Consider the following 21,279-nt stretch of genomic DNA (forward strand, 5'->3'; position numbering starts at 1 on the left):
TCTATGTGCAATGATACACGTGGCTACATATTAAACTACACCTATCAACTAAGGTGACCTTTACTTACCTTCTGGATGACCGGATCTGTGTAGGTTAGGCCTTTCTCTGGATCCCCACGTGTCGGCTGGAAGTCGTCAGGTTCGTCTCGGCTGCGGCTCGTCTCTCTCCGGTAGCGATCGGGATCTTGAACTTGGCTGGTCGTTATGCTGCAGTTGTTGTGGGCACAGACCGAACCTTAAAGAGACCTGTCATGATATGCAAACATGCAGCTAATGAGCAGTCAGGACACTCAAGGGTGGTATCTCACTATAAAAGGCATGAGGCACTCACAGTCCACCTCTTTCCACAGACCAACATCTACAGAGTGAGACAGGGTGTCTCCTCAGCACGTGGCTTAGAGCAAGACTGGTTCAGGTAGACTGAGTTACTACGTTTAGATTAGCAGAGAGTCAAACACATTGAGAACTGTGCTAATAGTTCAATAAAACACATTGAACTCACTTCAAAGTCTGGAGCACCTTTTACTCAAAGCTGCATCAACTGGCACCTTGGTTTATTCCAAATTGCATAACGCAACAAGACCGATCCCTAGTGCGCAGGGCTTTTTATCCTCTTTCGCGCCCTTTTGGGCGGTGTTAACTCGGGGTCCAATGGATCGATAGAGTCTCAATCACTCTGATTGATACCGGCCAATTAGGGGCGGGTACCTTGATGGCTGGGCGGGTCCTAGTCATTATTGTTCCAAGTGTGTATGCCTTTCCAAAAAGGGGGAGCGGCGCCGGTGAGTCTGCTACTGTTGCTATTCCTTCATTTGAGTCTATTGTCCTGGGAAAATAGGTGATTGACCTTTAACAGGTGCAGGTTTCAGTTCGGTCTGGTTTTTTCTTTGCACAATACACGGGCTGTGCACTGTCTGTGTCCTGGCTTGACCACAATTCCCATTACCCTTTGCAGGTGGTCATTTTAGATGGCCACACCGGACTGTGGCAAGGCTGGATCTGGGGGGACTGGGCTGTGGTGGGGCTGGATCTGGGGGACTGGGCTATGGTGGGGCTGGGTCCGGGGACCGGGCTGTGGGGGGGCTGTATCCGGGGACCGGGCTGTGGCGGGGCTGTATCCGGGGACCGGGCTGTGGCGGGGCTGGATCCGGGGGGGACTGGGCTGTGGCGGGGCTGGATCCGGGGGGGACTGGGCTGTGGCGGGGCTGGATCCGGGGGGGACTGGGCTGTGGCGGGGCTGGATCCGGGGGGGACTGGGCTGTGGCGGGGCTGGATCCGGGGGGGACTGGGCTGTGGCGGGGCTGGATCCGGGGGGGACTGGGCTGTGGCGGGGCTGGATCCGGGGGGGACTGGGCTGTGGCGGGGCTGGATCCGGGGGGGACTGGGCTGTGGCGGGGCTGGATCCGGGGGGGACTGGGCTGTGGCGGGGCTGGATCCGGGGGGGACTGGGCTGTGGCGGGGCTGGATCCGGGGGGGACTGGGCTGTGGCGGGGCTGGATCCGGGGGGGACTGGGCTGTGGCGGGGCTGGATCCGGGGGGGACTGGGCTGTGGCGGGGCTGGATCCGGGGGGGACTGGGCTGTGGCGGGGCTGGATCCGGGGGGGACTGGGCTGTGGCGGGGCTGGATCCGGGGGGGACTGGGCTGTGGCGGGGCTGGATCCGGGGGGGACTGGGCTGTGGCGGGGCTGGATCCGGGGGGGACTGGGCTGTGGCGGGGCTGGATCCGGGGGGGACTGGGCTGTGGCGGGGCTGGATCCGGGGGGGACTGGGCTGTGGCGGGGCTGGATCCGGGGGGGACTGGGCTGTGGCGGGGCTGGATCCGGGGGGGACTGGGCTGTGGCGGGGCTGGATCCGGGGGGGACTGGGCTGTGGCGGGGCTGGATCCGGGGGGGACTGGGCTGTGGCGGGGCTGGATCCGGGGGGACTGGACTGGGCTGTGGCGGGGCTGGATCCGGGGGGACTGGACTGGGCTGTGGCGGGGCTGGATCCGGGGGGACTGGACTGGGCTGTGGCGGGGCTGGATCCGGGGGGACTGGACTGGGCTGTGGCGGGGCTGGATCCGGGGGGACTGGACTGGGCTGTGGCGGGGCTGGATCCGGGGGGACTGGACTGGGCTGTGGCGGGGCTGGATCCGGGGGGACTGGACTGGGCTGTGGCGGGGCTGGATCCGGGGGGACTGGACTGGGCTGTGGCGGGGCTGGATCCGGGGGGACTGGACTGGGCTGTGGCGGGGCTGGATCCGGGGGGACTGGACTGGGCTGTGGCGGGGCTGGATCCGGGGGGACTGGACTGGGCTGTGGCGGGGCTGGATCCGGGGGGACTGGACTGGGCTGTGGCGGGGCTGGATCCGGGGGGACTGGACTGGGCTGTGGCGGGGCTGGATCCGGGGGGACTGGACTGGGCTGTGGCGGGGCTGGATCCGGGGGGACTGGACTGGGCTGTGGCGGGGCTGGATCCGGGGGGACTGGACTGGGCTGTGGCGGGGCTGGATCCGGGGGGACTGGACTGGGCTGTGGCGGGGCTGGATCCGGGGGGACTGGACTGGGCTGTGGCGGGGCTGGATCCGGGGGGACTGGACTGGGCTGTGGCGGGGCTGGATCCGGGGGGACTGGACTGGGCTGTGGCGGGGCTGGATCCGGGGGGACTGGACTGGGCTGTGGCGGGGCTGGATCCGGGGGGACTGGACTGGGCTGTGGCGGGGCTGGATCCGGGGGGACTGGACTGGGCTGTGGCGGGGCTGGATCCGGGGGGACTGGACTGGGCTGTGGCGGGGCTGGATCCGGGGGGACTGGACTGGGCTGTGGCGGGGCTGGATCCGGGGGGACTGGACTGGGCTGTGGCGGGGCTGGATCCGGGGGGACTGGACTGGGCTGTGGCGGGGCTGGATCCGGGGGGACTGGACTGGGCTGTGGCGGGGCTGGATCCGGGGGGACTGGACTGGGCTGTGGCGGGGCTGGATCCGGGGGGACTGGACTGGGCTGTGGCGGGGCTGGATCCGGGGGGACTGGACTGGGCTGTGGCGGGGCTGGATCCGGGGGGACTGGACTGGGCTGTGGCGGGGCTGGATCCGGGGGGACTGGACTGGGCTGTGGCGGGGCTGGATCCGGGGGGACTGGACTGGGCTGTGGCGGGGCTGGATCCGGGGGGACTGGACTGGGCTGTGGCGGGGCTGGATCCGGGGGGACTGGACTGGGCTGTGGCGGGGCTGGATCCGGGGGGACTGGACTGGGCTGTGGCGGGGCTGGATCCGGGGGGACTGGACTGGGCTGTGGCGGGGCTGGATCCGGGGGGACTGGACTGGGCTGTGGCGGGGCTGGATCCGGGGGGACTGGACTGGGCTGTGGCGGGGCTGGATCCGGGGGGACTGGACTGGGCTGTGGCGGGGCTGGATCCGGGGGGACTGGACTGGGCTGTGGCGGGGCTGGATCCGGGGGGACTGGACTGGGCTGTGGCGGGGCTGGATCCGGGGGGACTGGACTGGGCTGTGGCGGGGCTGGATCCGGGGGGACTGGACTGGGCTGTGGCGGGGCTGGATCCGGGGGGACTGGGCTGGGCTGTGGCGGGGCTGGATCCGGGGGGACTGGGCTGGGCTGTGGCGGGGCTGGATCCGGGGGGACTGGGCTGTGGCGGGGCTGGATCCGGGGGAACTGGGCTGTGGCGGGGCTGGATCCGGGGCGACTGGGCTGTGGCGGGGCTGGATCCGGGGCGACTGGGCTGGATCCGGGGGGACCGGGCTGTGGCAGGACTGGATACGGGGACCGGGCTGTGGTGGGGCTGGATCTGGGGACCGGGCTGTATCCGGGGACCGGGCTGTGGCGGGGCTGGATACGGGGACCGGGCTGTGGCAGGGCTGGATACGGGGACCGGGCTGTGGCGGGGCTGGATCTGAGGACCGGGATGTGGCGGGGTGGTGCACCATCAATTACACACGAGGCAAGTTGTAGGAAACGAAGTATTGGTTTTAATACTCTAAGATGTAGCCTGTCTGCTGCTGAACCCAGACTGGAGACAGGGCTACAGATCAGTCAACTATATACAACACCCAGTGGGGCGCAGCTACGGAAGAACAACAATATATAACACAGTGAGTAACAATAGAACAAACAGTAACAGAGAATATATACAGTGCTGTAAGTAACAGTGGAACTACAATAACAGTGGTTCACCACATTCACCCCCTGTTAAAAAAAAAAGTCCAGCGGGAGTGAAGTAAACTTATAGATTAAGTCTATCAGAAACTTTAACCGTCCGCTGTGATCTCCTCAGTCCTGGCTGTGGTGTGGGCACTGGTGTCGAGACCTGCGACCGGAAGTGTCCCCTTCTTCTTCCGGAAGCGTCGACAGAGAGGGAGACGGTGTAGGCGCGGGGGCGATGGTAATGGAGGTAGACAGTGGCCGAAGTCATGTCAGGGCTTTTTAAACCTAGATTATGTGGTAAACTTCAGATGGCTCCTTGATGAGGAAATAAGATTATGGATTAAGGTTCCGTCCAGTGCCTTGATATTTGAATGGGTACTGATCTTGCGCATCTCAACCCATTTGCTACTAAATTCCTCGTCCATGCCTTTGGCATCCAATGTTCTCCATACTGGCCTCCCATCCCCCACCTCTCTCAATAATTCTGTTTCCTCTATCCTTGTTCTTGTTCACCTACATGGATTCCAGGTTCCTCCAATAATTATAAAATTCCCTTTCCACCACCCAGCACTCTGCGCCATACTGGATCAAAGTTCCTGATTCTGGCCCAACATTGCTTGCCGTGCTTTCAGCTATCTATACCCCCACAATTCCCAATCCAAATCCCATTGACTCTACACCTCGCTCCCCCTTTGACAACCCTCATTAAAATCTCTACAACAAAACCTTTGTTAATCCTTCCTAATCTTAACACCAAGTGCTTATTTTCATTAGATTAGAACTCTTTGATGTGCTTGGGACGTCCTATATTAAAAGGTCTGTAAAATGAAATTGATGTAATGTTGAATATTGTATTGCAAACATGTTGCATGTTATAATTAATCCCACACCCTCAATGACCTCTAATCTTGCTTCACTGCAAACCTTGATTTCTTCAATTACAGGAACATCATTGACCCTGCCCTTAGCCCTGGGAATCCTCTCAATTTCAGCATCAGTAAAGCTTCACCTGTCCAAGCCTTGAACAGTCCACCCTCAAGTTTCCATGATCAGGAAGCTAACCAACTCAATCCTGCTCCCAATCAGTCCATCCTGCTCCCATCCACTTTGTGACTGCCCAACTTCTAGCATCTCACCATGCTCCATTTCACTGTATTCCCTGTTTAATGGTCTATGAGCAATGAGATGTTCTGCTCTATAATTTATTATTGGTGTGCTGTGAACAAAGAACAAAGAAAATTAGAGCACAGGAACAGGCCCTTCGGCCCTCCCAGCCTGCCCGATCCAGATCCTTTATCTAAACCTGTCGCCTATTTTCCAAGGATCTCCTTCCCTCTGTTCCCCGCCCATTCATATATCTATCTAGATGCATCTTAAATGATGCTATCGTGCCCGCCTCTACCACCTCCGCTGGCAAGGCGTTCCAGGCACCCACCACCCTCTGCGTAAAAAACATTCTACACACATCTCCCTTAAACTTTCCCCCTCTCACCTTGAAATCGTGACCCCTTGTAATTGACATCCCCCACTCTTGGAAAAAGCTTGTTGCTATCCACCCTGTCCATACCTCTCATAATTTTGTAGACCTATATTGTGATTCTATAGTTCCAGTCTTGAGAATGGAATTGGTGGAATTTTGTTTTTTATTCAACACCATGGGGTCATAGGTTAGATTTCTAAATGTCTTTACTGGTGCTAAAATGGCCCTTTCAATTCTCCACTTCACTATCAAGGTTTATTCTTGCAATATATGGCGGATGTTAATCAAAAGTCTCAAGTAAGGAAAATATTTATTTGTTCTGAGAAGCATATAAGAGGCTTTGGTCTACTGTAGAGTGCTGCTTTGGACTATAATATTCTCTGGTATATTCCCTGATAACATTTTGCTTAAATTGTTCAAATATCTCTTCAGCATTTAGCTTGGAACCCATGCAGGTAATAGTTCTTTGCGAATTCTATTTATTTGATTTATATTGTTTTTATTGTAATTACACAGAATTAATGAACAATCTAATCACGTTGACTGGAAAGTATGTACACAATGAGATGTTTTTATAGTACTTGACATTGATTCACCACTTCGCCATGCTTTATACTAAAACAATTAATTGTGTGATAAAAGCTCTAATAAATGCAATGAGTAAGAGTTTGGTCTTGTTAATAGTAGTTTCCTGGGAATTATGTGTGTCCTTAGAGATCCAAATGGTGGCTGTGACACACATGCACACTCGGGGATTGGGGTATTGCAGCAGATGCCATATTGGTGCAGGATTTTGTGTGCTCAAAGTGAATATCTATCAGAAGTATACAGAGCAGGCAGATCATGACATTGATGCCAGTGGTACCATTTTGGAGCTTAAAAGTTCCAACCAACACCCTTTGATCACGTATTCAAGATCAGTAAGGGGCCCCCACTGCTGCTATTTAAGGAGATCATCAACTACATATAAAGTAGTGGCTTGTTGATTTCTTCTGGTTTTTGCTTTAACTCTGCAAGTGTTTGGTGTTTTCTGTAGTAGATTTAATCTCAGGGTGTGGTATGGTAGATGCTGAAGACATCTTGGCTAACTTCACACTTTTTGCGCAAACCAGTTGCTCCCATGCATGGGTGCACTAAATCAGCATTCCCCTTGGAATACAGCATGATTTGGAGAATAAACAGAGGATACGCAGATTAAGTTAAGAAGAGGGAGGAGAAAGGGGTGAAGGACTCTAAGAAAGAGGCAATTTTCACCATGGTATTCAGGAAGCAATTGTACTAACTTATTCTCAGTGAGGAATTATGTTTGAACATCCATGCTTCACTGAAATTTTCCACCAACTACATCCGTAACTACAACCTCTAACAATATTGCCAGTATCTGTGAAGATACAATTAACTTTTATCCAGGGGCTGGTTCAGCACAGGGCTAAATCGCTGGCTTTGAAAACAGACCAAGGTAGGCCAGAAGCACGGTTCAATTCCCGTCCCAGCCTCCCCGAACAGGCGCCGGAATGTGGCGACTAGGGGCTTTTCACAGTAACTTCATTTGAAGCCTCCTTGTGACAATAAGCGATTTTCATTTTCATTTCATTCCTTCCAGTCTGGAGCTGCGATATTAACAACATCTTTCTATGTGTCGTTCAATTTTGCTTGAGGGATGACATTCTCTATTCAAAGACAGATAACTACATGTCTCTTAGACTCAAGTAGGTGAAGCAAACACATGACTTCGCTAGAGTTGCAGTCTTCCTCATGGGGCAGGTATATGCATTGACTATATGTGCATCGCATTGTGGGTGATGCATGTCAACTCTGTCCTATGCCATAATTGTTTGCACTGTTAGCATAAGTTAGCACTGTTAGCAATTGTTAGATAAGTGGTTAGCACTGTTGCTTCACAGCGCCAGGGTCCCAGGTTCGATTCCCGCCTTGGGTCACTGTCTGTGCATTCTCCTTCTGTCTGCGTGTCTGGGTGCAATGTGAGTATGGGGAAAAGGCACGTCATATGTTGGCCACCAGTTGCGACGTCAGGCAGCGTCCATGGATATTTTGAAGTTGAGGGCGGAAAAGGGGGAGGTGATGTCGGAGCTGGAGAGAATAAATGAGTACTTAAGACTTTCTATGAGAGGTTGTATAGGGCTGAGCCAATGGGGGAGGCGGAGGATATGGGGCGGTTTCTGGATGGGTTGGGTTCCCAGAGTTGGAGGAGGGGAAGAGGCAGGCATTAGAGGAGCTGTTGGTATTAAGGGAGATGATAGAGTGTATTGGTAGGATGGAGTCTGGGAATGCCCCGGGGCCTTCCAGCGGAGTTTTACAAGCAGTTTGCGACACACCTGGAAAAGGGGGAGCTTCTGGCTACGTTAATGCAGGCGTCAATTTTGTTGATCCCAAAAAAGGGGAAGGACCCACTGGAGTATGGGTCCTGCAGGCCCATTTTGATGCTAAACATGGACGTGAAAGTCCTGGCGAAGGTGTTGACGTGTAGGAAGGAGGGGTGGGTGCCAGAGGTGGTTTCTGAGGACCAAGCAGGTTTTGTGAAGAGGACTCAGCTCTCTAGGAACATTAGGAGGTTGCTGAATGTAATTATGATTCCGTCAGGGGGGCGAGAGCCAGAGGTGATAGTGTCCATGGATGCGGAGAAGTCATTTGATTGGGTAGAGTGAGGTACCTGTTTGAAGTTCTGGGAAGGTTTGGGTTTCGACCAGAATTTGTGGCGTTGGTTCGATTGTTGTATGCGTTCCCATGGCTAGTATTCAAACTCATCTTACAGGCTGAAACAAGGCCAATTGAAACATCTTTTGAAAACATACTGTCAGAGTTTCTGCATGGGTCTGACCAGAGTTAGATCTTTTTCTGTAAAGCAGTGTCAAGAGATCTCTTTCTCAAAGAAAAACTCTGTAAAGCAAGTATTCCCCTGGGCCATTGCTATTATTGATGAATTGAGAGCTGAGATGGTTTATTTTCTTGTTGTTTAAGTGACAATAAAGATAGCCAGGAAGGGTATTGTGTTCACTATATTCAGAAGTATTGTTTAAAGGGTATTTGTAAGCTATTTTTGGGTATGGTGCTAGTAATAAGGTTTGTTTTAATATACCATGAGCGAGACTTTCCGTTTCTGAGACTAAGTGTTGATGCCAACGCAGAATCCGTGGACTTTCACAACAGAAAAACTGGCACCGCACTTGGACCAATTCTGCTACCATTGAGGGGCTGGCACCGGTGCTGCTTGGAATACAATCGATTCCAATGAAAAGCAGTGCTGGATTCACCGGGTCCGTGATTGACACTTGGGAGGTTGACAAGCTGCAGCCGCACATACACATTACAATCCCCACACACTGTTGTGTTGGAGCGCGCCCATACAGCTGATGGGTCGGCTGAGGCCAGAGGGCATCTAGAGGGTTGGTCTGAGGGGTCACCTATATGACCTGTGGCCCTAGGTTCACAGTAGGCTGTTGGTGGCATGTGCAGCTGCATGGCTGCCTTGCCGGCTGTGGCAATGGTGTTCCGTGTCCGTCCACCCCGACCCCACAATCCACCTCTTGGCCACCGCCCGTTATTCCCCCCAACCCTGGCAGATGTTCCTCGGCCAGTGGCACAACTGTCAGCAAACTATGGCGATGTTGGACACTTTCCGTACCCTCTGCCTCAGCAGCTACGTCGCCGGTTTCACAATTTTTAAAAGCACAAGTGAACTGCGCCGTCGGGAACTCGGCCCATCGAAGGAGGTGAATTGCGGAGGCCCCGGAGCATACTGGTTCAGGCCCGCTAATGTCATGCAAACGTTGTTTACTGTACATGTGTTCCGGACCGCATTGGCACCGCTGCCGAGGTGACGGAGAACCGCGATTTGACGTCAAATCGGCAACTGCCACTATTTCGGCGTCGGAACCAATTCTCCGCTCAATTGCATTCCGTAATTTCAAAGTCAGCCAACAGAGAATCCCGCCCCCTATCCCTATTTCTTTATTCAATCACTCCTGGAGCGAAGTATCCTTTCCTCACAGCCTTACAAAATGAAAATAAAGTATTAGCCACTGTTGGGGTCAGATCCGGAATTGTAATAGCACCGTGCTGGTCTCTTGGCCCAGACTACCACCCCATATAGCATATCTTTCCGGATGTGGCCATCTTCCATCCTGTACACGTACCCAAGCCAGCAAAGCCTATTTGCTTGATTAGCAATGGCAGGCTTGGCATGTTTGCCCTTGAAAGTACTGCTTCATTGCTTTTGGTAGGTGTATGTTGTCCAGGCTTTGCTGCCATACAACTCTATGCTGCTGATACGGGTCTTAGATAAGTATTTTGGTCCTGCTAATTCGTTTATTGTTTTTCCATGTTGTTTTGTCCATCAGGCAATATTGCTGGATGGCTTGCCAATGTGTGTGCTGAGCTCTTTGGCAAGAGACAGGTGTTGTCTGTCACCTTAGCACCAGAGTTTGATAACTGCTTCCAGTGATGTGTTGTTGAGCCTGATCCTAGGGAGAAACACAGCACCCTGTCCTGACATTGATGGTGGAGGTGAAACATAACATGAGCGCAAGACAAACGATCCTTGAGACTTAGGAGCTGCTCTTCCATCTGGACAACTAGCGTAGCATCATCAGTATACAGGAGTTTTCTGATCAGAACACACCACACTTCTTGATTTGGCTTTTAGTCATGATAGGTTGAGAAGTTTTCTGTTTTGTATGGAGGTACACACCTTCCCTGTCAGCAAGGAAAACCCGTATCTAATCTTTTTTTGGCACAAGTAGGCTTACATTAACATTGCAATGAGGTTACTGTGGAAATCCCCTAGTCGCCACATTCCGGTGTCTGGTCGGGTACACAGAGGGAGAATTCAGAATGTCCAATTCACCTAACAGCACGTCTTTCGGGGCTTGTGGGAGGAAACCGGAGCACCCGGAGGAAACCCACGCAGACAGGCGGAGAACGTGCAGACTCCGCACAGACAGTGACCCAAGCCGGGAATTGAACCTGGGACCTTGGCGCTGTGAAGTCACAGTGCTAACCACTGTGCTACCGTGTTGCCCACTTGTTGTCGGATGGAGGGATGGTCAGGGAGTGGCTGAATGGTTAGGGTGGGCTACATGCCTGTTCAGGGGATGGGAAAGGGAATCCGGGAATTGTGGGGGTCAGTATGTCTGGGAGATGGGGGGGGGGGAAGATGTCTGGGGGAGCCTGGGTGTCTGGGGAAAGGGAGGGATGGCTGGGAAATGGGGTGGGTTATGTCTGGGAAAGTCTGTGGGGGGAAGATGCCTGGGAAAGTGAGGGGGGGAAGATGCCTGGGAAAGTGGGAAAGTGGGGAGGGAGGGGGAAGATGCCTGGGAAAGTGAGGGGGGAAGATGCCTGGGAAAGTGAGGGGGGGGAAGATGCCTGGGAAAGTGGGGGGGGGGGAAGATGCCTGGGAAAGTGGGGGGGGGGAGATGCCTGGGAAAGTGAGGGGGGGGGAAGATGCCTGGGAAAGTGAGGGGGGGAGATGCCTGGGAACGAGAGGGGGGGGGAGATGCCTGGGAAAGAGGGGACATGATGCCCGGGAAAGAGGGGAGGGATGATGCCTGGGAAAGTGTGTGTATGTGTGTGTGTGGGGGGGAGGGTGATGCCTGGGGAAATGGGGGTGGGTTATGTCTGGGAAAGTGGGGAGGGATGGTGCCTGGGAAAGGGGGGGGGTGGACAATGCCTGGGAAAGTGGGGGGGGGTGTGGACAATGCCTGGGAAAGTGTGTGTGTGTGGGGTGGGGGGGGGAGTTGATGCCTGGGAGTGGGGGGAGGGGTAGACGATGCCTGGGACAGTGGGGGGATGGAGTGTGCCTGCGATGTGTCTATGGGGGGGGGGGGGGGGTGTGATGCCTCTGGGAAAAGGGAGGTTGGAGGAGTAGAAGGGTCATTCAGGAATGGTTGTTGAGGAGGCCAGGGTGTGGAATGGAGAGGTGTGGGATGAAGGGGAGTGGGGCGTTATTTAGCTGTTAATTTGGCTACCTGAGGCTTTGGGGGAGGGTCGACACCGCGGCTATGCCCTGCTCTCTGCGCCGACAAGTCTGGGAGCTGAAGCCGGGAGTCGGGTGGGAAAGTTTGTTTTTTGTCATAGAACATACAGTGCAGAAGGAGGCCATTCGGTACATCGAGTCTGCACCGACCCACTTAAGCCCTCACTTCCACCCTATCCCCATAACCCAATATCCCCTCCTAACCTTTTTGGTCACTCAGAGCAATTTAGAATGGCCAATCCACCTAACCTGCACGTCTTTGGACTGTGGGAGGAAACCGGAGCACCCGGAGGAAACCCCACGCAGACAAGGGGTGAACGTGCAGACTCCGCACAGACAGTGACCCAGTGGGGAATCGAACCCGGGTCCCTGGGGCTGTGAAGCCACAGTGCTAACCATTGTGCTACCGTGCTGCCCGCAGCGTCATCGGCATCAACTCCTGGGAGGCGCCGCGTGTCCCGGTCCCTGGTAAGGACAGTCACTCTTTCTGCTGCTTTACTCCCGTCTCATCTCACCATATCTGGGCAAAATATTCAGCGGGCACCAAAATAGAGCAGTGGCTGCGACCACCCACCCCGGATCGGGCACCGGCTCCGCCGCCTGCCCCCCCTCCCCCCCACCCGCCGAAACCCGGTGCCTTTGGCACAAGTTACCGCTTCTCAAACATTCATTCTGCATCTGGTTTAAAAATAGCCGCAGCAAGGCGGCGCCGCGCCTCACTTTCTTTAAATGGCTAAAACTCTGATGCCGTCGATGGGATTGGGACACTTTCCCAAATCAAACTCCTGTCAGCCGCAGCTCTCTCTCTCCCTGACTGAAAACCATCCAGTCAACAGGATACTGAAGGCAGCGGCTGGTTTATAGTCAATAACTTTGGAGCGAGCTGTGGCGTGGCCGGTAAGACACAGAAAGCTGCTGAGTTTTTAATATTTCTCTCTATATATATATGTAGATTTTAAAAAGGCCAAAAATAACTGTTCAGTGTGGGGGACTTGTGAGGAAAGCTGGAATAAGGTGACCCCCTGTCCGCTGTTGACTGATAGTTGCTGCTTTGTGTGCAAGCTGCCGGCTCCCGTTGAACTCTCTGCACCCGCACCCCGAACCCCCATCGCAGTCCAGAGGCCCCAGATTGGCAGGTGACCGAAAACGTGTCACTCGGTTGCAGAAATGCCATTAAACTTAGCCTGTAAGGCACAGAACACGTTTCTTTCGCTTTAACCCCCCCCCCCCCCCCCCCGACAACTGATTTCAGTGTGGGAGTGGAGAAAACAAACTCTGAGGAGGAGAGAACCCTGTCTCTCGGGGGCGGGAGATGAGGCAATTGAGGATGAACATTAAACCCAGGTGCTGAATAAAGATCTGCTATCCGTTCTGAATTTAGCTGTGTGTGAAACTCCCCTGGCCGTGATTCTGGCTCCATTGGATCTGAGTCAGTAGGGGGTTGGGTTCAAATTCCAGTGCAGAGACCAGAGGACAGTATCTCTAGGCTGATCCACCAGTGCAGTGCTGAGGCGCTACTTTTCAGCGGAGACATTAAACTGGGTGTAAAATACCCCCCCGAAAAGCTTTGTGACTTCTCCCCAGTGTCATGCCCAATATTTATTCCTCAACCAATATAACTAAAACAAATTATTACTGTTTATGAGACCTTGATATGCTACCGTGGGGCAGCACGGTAGCATTGTGGATAGCACAATTGCTTCACAGCTCCAGGGTCCCAGGTTCGATTCCGGCTTGGGTCACTGTCTGTGCGGAGTCTGCACATCCTCCCCGTGTGTGCGTGGGTTTCCTCCGGGTGCACCGGTTTCCTCCCACAGTCCAAAGATGTGCAGGTTAGGTGGATTGGCCAAGATAAATTGCCCTTAGTGTCCAAAATTGCCCTTAGTGTTGGGTGGGGTTACTGGGTTATGGGGATAGGGTGGAGGTGTTGACCTTGGGTAGGATGCTCTTTCCAAGAGCTGGTGCAGACTCGATGGGCCGAATGGCCTCCTTCTGCACTGTAAATTCTATGATATACCATTTTCCCATTGCAACTGTGATTGCACTTCAGAGGTTCTTTCTTTAATTCGTTCATGGGATGTGGGTGTCCCTTGGGGGTAGTTAAGAGTCAACCACATTTCTGTGGGTCTGGAGTCACATGTAGGCCAGACCAGGTAAGGATGATGGATTTCTTTCCATGAAGAACATTAATAATAATAATCTTTTATTGCCACAAGTATGAAGTTACTGTGAAAAGTCCCGAGTCACCACACTCCAGCGCCTGTTCGGGTAAGCTGGTACGGGGATTGAACCCGTGCTGCTGGCCTTGTTCTGCATTACAAACCAATTGTCTAGCCCACTGAGCTAAACCAACTTGTGAACCAGATGGGGTTTTCCAACAATTGGTCATCATTAGACTTTTTTGATTCCAGATTTTTATTGAATTCAAATTTCAGTCGTAGGATTTGAACCTGGGTCTCTGGTTTATTAGTCCAGTGACAATGCCACTACGCCACCGGCTCTCCTAGTTATAAACATGTCCTGAAGTTGTTAAAGACACTAATAACTGTGGATTATTTCATGACTACTTGACCTATTCAGAATCACTCTTGTTACCTGGCAGGGTAGAAACCATGGTCAAGAAGATTGTTCGCCCAGGACGAGGCTAGGCCGTTGCACTTCGGGTGTGCTGATGATTGAAATGTCACCAAATGCGGGATACTCGATTGCAAAATTTGCAGTAGTGGGGGACTGCGTTCGCGCTCTCCCCTCATTCCTAAATCAAAAATAGGATAAGAGCAGACAGGTTTTCACAACAGCAGTTAAAATCAATCTTAATTAGTCTAATATGCACTCTGATGTCATTAATCATCTATGTGTTGCTGATTTAATGCAATTATCACCAGAGAAGAATAAAGGCCGGGTGACTGTGACCTTCTCAAAGTCATGAAACTTGTGAATGAACTCCATCTGCTCTGTAATTAAGGTGATTAAGGGTGAGATTTGGAATTTTAATGGCTGGCTCTCAATTTGTTTTCAATTTTCTGGTAGGTTAATGTTTTGACTTTCAAGTCACAGTTCATATTGAACAATTTTCTGGTAGACTGGGAGCACCTTAATGTCATTTGAGGGAAAGTTTATTACTGATTGCGTACTCTGCACTTCCCTGCCTTTTCCTCATAGCCCATTGTGGTAGTCTGTGCAGAGGTATTACGGTACCTGGTAATGCTGGAACACCATTGGTAGATATTGTATGTTTCCTATTGGTCAAGCTGTATGGTAGCTCCGCCTTGCAAGGCGGGGTGTAAGAGCCCGTGCCGCCCCAGCAGCCTTCATTCTGTACCTGAGCTGCTGGGGGAAACATCTAGCTTAATAAAGCCTTCAGTTGGACTACAACCTCGCTTTAGTGGTCATTGATCGTGCATCACCCTTCAAATATTTTCTCTTCAGATAATTAACCAATTCCCTTTTTAAAGGCCACTAATTTAGTGGAATTATTTGAGGACATTACCAGTGCGGTAGATAACGGGGAGCCAATGGATGTGGTATATCTGGATTTCCAGAAAGCCTTTGACAAGGTGCCACACACAAGGTTGCTGCATAAGATAAAGATGCATGGCATTAAGGGTAAAGTAGTAGCATGGATAGAGGATTGGTTAATTAATAGAAAGCAAAGTGTGGGGATTAATGGGTGTTTCTCTGGTTGGCAATCAGTAGCTAGTGGTGTCCCTCAGGGATCAGTGTTGGGCCCACAATTGTTCACAATTTACATAGATGATTTGGAGTTGGGGACCAAGGGCAATGTGTCCAAGTTTGCAGACGACACTAAGATGAGTGGTAAAGCAAAAAGTGCAGAGGATACTGGAAGTCTGCAGAGGGATTTGGTTAGGCTAAGTGAATGGGCTAGGGTTTGGCAGATGGAATACGATGTTGACAAATGTGAGGTTATCCATTTTGGTAGGAATAACAGCAAAAGGGATTATTATTTAAATGATAAAATATTAAAACATGCTGCTGTGCAGAGAGACCTGGGTGTGCTACGGCATGAGTCGCAAAAAGTTGGTTTACAGGTACAACAGGTGATTAAGAAGGCGAATGGAATTTTGTCCTTCATTGCTAGAGGGATGGAGTTTAAGACTAGGGAGGTTATGCTGCAATTGTATAAGGTATTAGTGAGGCAACACCTGAAGTATTGTGTTCAGTTTTGGTCTTCTTACTTGAGAAACGACGTACTGGCACTGGAGGGTGTTCAGAGGAGATTCACTCGGTTAATCCCAGAGCTGAAGGGGTTGGATTACGGGAAGAGGTTGAGTAGACTGGGACTGTACTCGTTGGAATTTAGAAGGGTGAGGGGGGATCTTATAGAAACATATAAAATTAGGAAGGGAATAGATAGGATAGCTGCGGGCAGGTTGTTTCCACTGGCGGATGAAAGCAGAACTAGGGGGCATAGCCTCAAAATAAGGGGAAGTAGATTAAGGACTGAGTTTAGGAGGAACTTCTTCATCCAAAGGGTTGTGAATCTATGGAATTCCTTGCCCAGTGAAGCAGTAGAGGCTCCTTCATTAAATGTTTTTAAGATAAAGATAGATAGTTTTTGGAAGAATAAAGGGATTAAGGGTTATGGTGTTCGGGCCGGAAAGTGGAACTGAGTCCACAAAAGATCAGCCATGATCTAATTGAATGGTGGAGCAGGCTCGAGGGGCCAGGTGGCCTACTCCTGCTCCCAGTTCTTATGATTGAAGCTGCCTATACCGCACTCGTAGGAAGTGCATTCCAGACCCTAAAATACTCATGCAAAAAAAATTCTTCTAAAAAAAGCTGTTGCTTCTTTGTCCATTCAGCTCAAATCAGTGGCCTTTGGTTCTCATTCCTTCTGCGCCAATTGGAACTGTTTCTCCCCATCTGCCAGAACCATCATGACTTTGAACACCTCTATCAAATCTCCTCTTAATCTTTTCTTCTCCAAGGACAACAGACCCAGCTTCTCCAGCTTCTCCATGTAACTTATTCCTAGAACTATCCTCTTTTCTGCACCCTCTCTATAAAGCTTTCACATCCTTCCTAAAATGTGGTGCCCAGAACTGGACACAATATTCTAGTTGATCCAACCCAGTGGTTTCTGCAGGTTAATCGTAACTTCCTTGTTTTTCTTCTGTGTCCCTATTTAGAAATCTCAGGAACCATGGGTGAGATTCTCTAATAATGGGGCTATGGCCCCACGCCGGCGTGAAAACCAGTGCCAACGACTCTGGCGTAAACGGCCCCCGAAAGTAAGGAGTTCCCACCTTCCATGGGGACTAAGTTGGCGCCGGAGTGGTCCCCGCAGATCCACCCGGCGCGGAACAGCCTGCGTGAGTTCACGCATGCACGGAACGGCTGGCGTATTTTCGTCCATGCACGGAACGGCTGGCGTATTTTCGTCCATGCACGGAACGGCTGGCGTATTTTCGTCCATGCACGGAACGGCTGGCGTATTTTCGTGCATGCACGGAACGGCTGGCGTATTTTCGCGCATGCTTGGGGGTTCCCTTCTCTGCGCCGGCCCGGGCAATATGGCGGAGCCCTACAGGGGCCCAGTGTGGAGTAAAGTAGGCCCCCATGGGACCAGCCTGCCTGCCGATTGATCGGCCCCAAACGCGGGCCAGGCCACCGTGGGGCTCCCCCCGGAGTCGGATCCCCCTCCCCCTCCAGGATGGCCCCAGCACGCTCACCTTCCAGGTCCCAGCATGTGGGAGGTGAGTAATCCACGCCACTCGTCAGCCACTCGGCCCATCGGGGTCCGGAGAATCGCCGGGGGGGGGGGGGGGGGGGGGGCTGCTGCTAATGGCCCCCGACCGGCGCGGCGGGAATCCCACGGCCACTCAAAAATCGGGCCCGGGTCGGAGAATCCTGGCCCATAGTCTTCATTAAATGTTTTCGCAAACTTCACGACCACATTCAATGATTTGTACACATGTATCCTCAGGTTTGTACCCTTTCATTTGTATAGCCTCTCCTCTTTCTTCCTCCGAAACTGAATTATTTCACATTTCCTTGAAATAAATTTTACCTGCCAGTTGTCAGTCCATTCCATCAACCAGCCAGTGTCCTTCTTGGACTCTTATTTTACCTTCTAATAAGAATCAGTAGTCAGGTTGGTGGGAGGTGTCAAAAATACAATTTTATTCTTGTTAATTACTCACTGGTATACGCTTGAATGAGAACGGAATAAAAACTTAGAAACAAAATATCAAACAATACATTAAAACGGCACACAAACGCCAAAAGCATTAAGCACAAAATAAATTATTAAACACAAAGAAACAGATAGATTATTCAAGAATTCAGGAACAATCAAGGTCCTATCGTTAAAGGAATTCTTGGGCGGGATTCTCCCATCCCGCGGCAGAGTGTCCACGCCATCGTAAACACTGTCGCCTTTTACGACGGCGTGAACGTGCTGCTGCCAGCAGGGGCCAGCACGGCGCTGGAGCGGTTCATGCCGCTCCAGCTGCCGATCCCGGCGCGAACTGTGCGCCGTGGGATCTGCGCATGCGCAGTGGTGCCGCGCCAATGCAGACATGCACAGTGGCGCCGGCGCCAACGTGCGCATGAGCAGTGGCAACCTTCAACGAGCTGGCCCCAACGCAACATGGCGCAGGGCTACAGGGGCTGGCGCGTAGGAAAGGAGGCCTCCAGCCAGAGAGACCGTCCCGTCAATTGGTGGGCCCCGATTGCAGGCCTGGCCACATCAGAGGCCCCCTCCGGGGTTGGTCCCCCCCCCCCCACAGGCCGCCACCCGATCCTTCAACGCTGAGGTCCCGCCGGCTCAGAGCAGGTTAGAACGCGCTGGTGGGACTCGTTTTTTTTTCTAATGGCCGCTCGGCCCATCCGGGCCGGAGAATCACGGGGGTGGCGCGTAGAGTGGCCTGCAACCGGTGCCGCGCCAACCACGCCGGCGCCAATGGCACCGATTCTCTGTTCTGCGGAGAATTGCGTGCCAGCGTTTGGGCGGCGTGGCCCGGTCGGGGGGGATACACCGGCCCAGCCCAGGGCTGGGAGAATCCCGCCCCTTATCTCTGGTTTAACCCATCATTTATGTTCATTGGCTTCTAATTCTCAGCTGAGACCTCCTGGTTTGTTCAAATGAATGTTTGTTACTTAGAGGATAATTTGTTAATCAAACATTGGACAATACTTAATATTGACTGGTGCCTATCAAAACTAGCTCAGCGTCTGCGTGTGCAGCCTTAGGAAAAGTACTGGATATGTTTTCTCACACCTGCCATGTTCCACAGCTTGACAGAGACCTTAAGAATTGATTAGTTGATTAGACCGAGAACAATATGTTCTCAGTACTGAACCCAATGGAATACAATGGCTAATTCATTATATGAGAAAATGACTGGGTTCCTACAGCTGAGACACTTTTAATATTTTGCTTCATTAACTATATGTGTTCATCTAGCCCTTATATCAATAAGACTGTGAATAAAACTATACTCTATCAGTCCTCTTGAAGTTCATCATCACAATTCACAATACCTTTACCACAATACCCTTATCGTAATTCACAATACTTCCAAGTTTTATGTAGTCCACAAATTTTGAAATTGTGTTCTGATCACCCAAGTCTAAGACCTTATAGAATATACAGTGCAGAAGGAGGCCATTCAGCCCAGCGAGTCTGCACTGACCCACTTAAGCCTTCACTTCCACCCTATCCCTGTAACCCAATAACCCCTCCTAACCTTTTTGGTCACTCAGGGCAATTTATCATGGCCAATCCACCTAACCTGCACGTCTTTGGACTGTGGGAGGAAACCAGAGCACCCGGAGGAAACCCACGCAGACACAGGGAGAACGTGCAGACTCCGCACAGACAGTGACCCAGCGCAGAATAGAACCTGGGACCCTGGTGCTGTGAAGCCACAGTGCTACCGTGCTGCCCTTATATACCAAGAAAAGCAGGTATCCTAATACTGACACCTGGGAACCCCACTACATACCTTCCTCCAGTCTGAAAAACAACCAATCATCCCTTCTCTCTGCTTTCTGTCACTCAACCAATTTGGGATCCATGCTGCTACTGTGCCTTTTATTTCAGGAGGTCACACTTTGATGACAACTGTTTAGCAAATACATTTTGAAACTTCATTTGCGCATCAACCACATTATCCTTATCAACCCTCCGTTACCTCATTAAAAATTCAAGCAAGGTGGGTAAGTATGATTTGCCTTAACAAATTCATGCTGGCTTGCATTAATCAATTCACGTTTGTCCAAGTGATTATTAATGTTATCTCAAATTTTCATTTCTAAACATTTCCCTACCACAAAGGTTGGGCTGTTTTGGGGTTTATCATTATGTCCTTTGTTCAAAAACAATGTCACATTTGCATCTCCCCAGTCCTCTGGCACCATCCCTGTGTCCAAGGAGGATTGGACGAATATGGCTATTGTCTCCACATCTTCCACTCTTACTTCCCTTGGATGCACCTCATCTGATTCTGGTGACTTATCCAGTTTAAGTAGAGCCAACCTTTTTAATAATTCCTCTTCATCAGTTTTTAGTATATCCAACATCTCGGCTACTTCACCATTTGATATGACATGGGTAACATCTTCTTCCTTGGTAAATACAGATGCTCATTTAGTACCTCAGCTATGACCCTTGCCTCTGTGCATAAATGCCATTACGGTCCCAAATCAGGCCAACTCTTTTTTATCACACATTTACTATTTGTATGCCTGCCAAAGGCTTTTGGAATCCCTTTTATGTAAGTTGCCAGTCCCTTCTCATTCACTATCTTTGTGTCTCGTTTTGTTTTTTTCACTTCCCCTCTGAACTTTCAATATTCATCCTGACTCTCAGTTGTATTATCCAGCTGACATCTGTTTATGCTTCACCTTATTCTCCATCACTTTCATCATCCAGGGAGTTCTGGATTTGTTTGCCACACCTTTTCCCCATTGTGGGAATGTACCTCGACTATTCCCAAACAATCTCCTCTTTAAAGGTGACCCATTGTTCCTTTACAGTGTTGCCTGTCTATCTTTGTCTCTAATTTACCGGGGCCAGATCCGTTCTCATCCTGACTGACGTTGGTTCTCCCCGAGTTAATTCATTTTGCTTTGGATTGTTCCATGTCACTTTCTGAGGCTAACCTAAGCTCTTTGACACCATGATCATTCAATGTCCTTCCACTGATAACTTGATTCATTTGACCCACCTCATTTCCATGAACCAGCACCAGTAATAGCTCCTTCCTTTCTGGACTGGAAACATCTGCTGTCAGAAATTCTCAGAAACATACTCAGAGACCACAATCGCAGAATGCTCTGATCCAACACCCCCCGCCAACTGTACCATATCCCCGAACAGGTGCCAGAATGTGGCGACTAGGGGCTTTTCACAGTAACTTCATTTGAAGCCTACTTGTGACAATAAGCGATTTTCATTTCATTTCATTTTCATTTCATCTAAGACAAATAAATCAATCCCCCCATCTTTTCCATGGCCAAAACCTTCAGGGACCTAGGGCACAACAGGTCCAACCAAGTATCCAACATCATATTAAACTCCCCCTGCCTTCCCCCCACTATAATCAGCTGATGTGTGTCCATGTCTGTGCGGAGTCTGTACTTTCTCCCCGTGTCTGCGTGGGTTTCCTCCGTGTGCTCCGGTTTCCTCCCATAGTCCAAAGATG

General features: G+C 51.5%; 1 protein-coding gene, 1 long non-coding RNA gene and 1 other non-coding gene across 5 annotated transcripts in view; 2 read left to right on the forward strand and 1 right to left on the reverse strand.

Moving 5' to 3' along the window:
* LOC140429670 (uncharacterized) overlaps positions 1 to 21,279 on the reverse strand; it is a 178,260-nt gene that overhangs the window by 31,554 nt on the left and 125,427 nt on the right. Inside the window, exons 2-3 of the long non-coding RNA XR_011949166.1 lie at positions 14,204 to 14,363; positions 69 to 246 (exon numbers count right to left, since the gene is read on the reverse strand). This is a non-coding gene — a long non-coding RNA (uncharacterized lncRNA). The remainder of the gene's footprint in view (positions 1 to 68; positions 247 to 14,203; positions 14,364 to 21,279) is intronic.
* The window catches only part of tmod1 (tropomodulin 1), a 169,392-nt gene continuing 160,105 nt past the window's right edge, over positions 11,993 to 21,279 (forward strand). For 2 of the 3 annotated variants that reach the window (XM_072516958.1, XM_072516956.1), the window contains exon 1: positions 12,335 to 12,505. The gene's annotated coding sequence lies outside the window, so the exon portion shown is untranslated. Of the gene's footprint in view, positions 12,077 to 12,334; positions 12,506 to 21,279 lie in introns of those variants that run through there. The other variant, XM_072516957.1, reaches the window with a different exon arrangement.
* Positions 14,196 to 14,359, forward strand: LOC140430146 (U1 spliceosomal RNA). Its single transcript, XR_011949333.1, has one exon. It is a non-coding gene; the product is annotated as a U1 spliceosomal RNA (small nuclear RNA).

Source organism: Scyliorhinus torazame, chromosome 9 (genome assembly GCF_047496885.1).
Source record: "Scyliorhinus torazame isolate Kashiwa2021f chromosome 9, sScyTor2.1, whole genome shotgun sequence".
Classification (NCBI taxonomy): domain Eukaryota; kingdom Metazoa; phylum Chordata; class Chondrichthyes; order Carcharhiniformes; family Scyliorhinidae; genus Scyliorhinus; species Scyliorhinus torazame.